Source organism: Oncorhynchus mykiss, chromosome 31, assembly GCF_013265735.2.
Source record: "Oncorhynchus mykiss isolate Arlee chromosome 31, USDA_OmykA_1.1, whole genome shotgun sequence".
NCBI lineage: Eukaryota > Metazoa > Chordata > Actinopteri > Salmoniformes > Salmonidae > Oncorhynchus > Oncorhynchus mykiss.
The window spans coordinates 11,085,169-11,086,531 of NC_050571.1; positions in this window are offsets into that span (position 1 = coordinate 11,085,169).

Below are 1,363 nucleotides of genomic sequence, written 5' to 3' on the forward strand. Positions count from 1 at the left end.
ATTCACATTGATGTGAAGTCTGCCACAGGAAACTAGGCTACTCATCTCACAAGCATAGCTCACTGAACCAACTCAGTTACCTCTCAATATAAATGTTTTGTGTGAGAACCTATGCCATGCTGTTGTTGATTGACTTGGTGTTATAGGAATCCATGTGCTCCTGGGACTGGTGGTGTGTTCTGTTTCTCTCCTCTCTTCTCTTCTCTATACAGATACTCAGCTCCCTCCACCTGGCAGTCAGACTACAGAAATACTCAGCTCCCTCCACCTGGCAGTCAGATTACAGACACTCAGCTCCCTCCACCTGGCAGTCAGACTATAGAATCACTCAGCTCCCTCCACCTGGCAGTCAGACTATAGAAACACTCAGCTCCCTCCACCTGGCAGTCAGATTACAGACACTCAGCTCCCTCCACCTGGCAGTCAGACTATAGAAACACTCAGCTCCCTCCACCTGGCAGTCAGATTACAGACACTCAGCTCCCTCCACCTGGCAGTCAGATTACAGACACTCAGCTCCCTCCACCTGGCAGTCAGACTATAGAATCACTCAGCTCCCTCCACCTGGCAGTCAGACTATAGAAACACTCAGCTCCCTCCACCTGGCAGTCAGATTACAGACACTCAGCTCCCTCCACCTGGCAGTCAAGACTATAGAAACACTCAGCTCCCTCCACCTGGCAGTCAGATTACAGACACTCAGCTCCCTCCACCTGGCAGTCAGATTACAGACACTCGGCTCCCTCCACCTGGCAGTCAGACCGGTGGACGAGGAGGAATAAGAAGCGTAAGAGCTTCGAGCTATACAGAAGACTCCAAGACAGTTGAGGGACAATGTGCTCCCTTTACTCACATCATATCTGATAGTCTACCTCCTGACTGGCCCCCTCATTCCTCCATGGTAGCCCCTAAGAAGGATCAGTTGGAGCTGACCCCCTCATTCCTCCATGGTAACCCCTAAGAAGGATCAGTTGGAGCTGACCCCTCATTCCTCCATGGTAACCCCTAAGAAGGATCAGTTGGAGCTGACCCCCTCATTCCTCCATGGTAACCCCTAAGAAGGATCAGTTGGAGCTGACCCCCTCATTCCTCCATGGTAACCCATAAGAAGGATCAGTTGGAGCTGACCCCCTCATTCCTCCATGGTAACCCATAAGAAGGATCAGTTGGAGCTGACTCCCTCATTCTTCCATGGTAACCCATAAGAAGGATCAGTTGGAGCTGACTCCCTCATTCTTCCATGGTAACCCATAAGAAGGATCAGTTGGAGCTGACTCCCTCATTCTTCCATGGTAACCCATAAGAAGGATCAGTTGGAGCTGACTCCCTAAACGTGAAGTGCCAGTTTCCCAGACCCAGATTA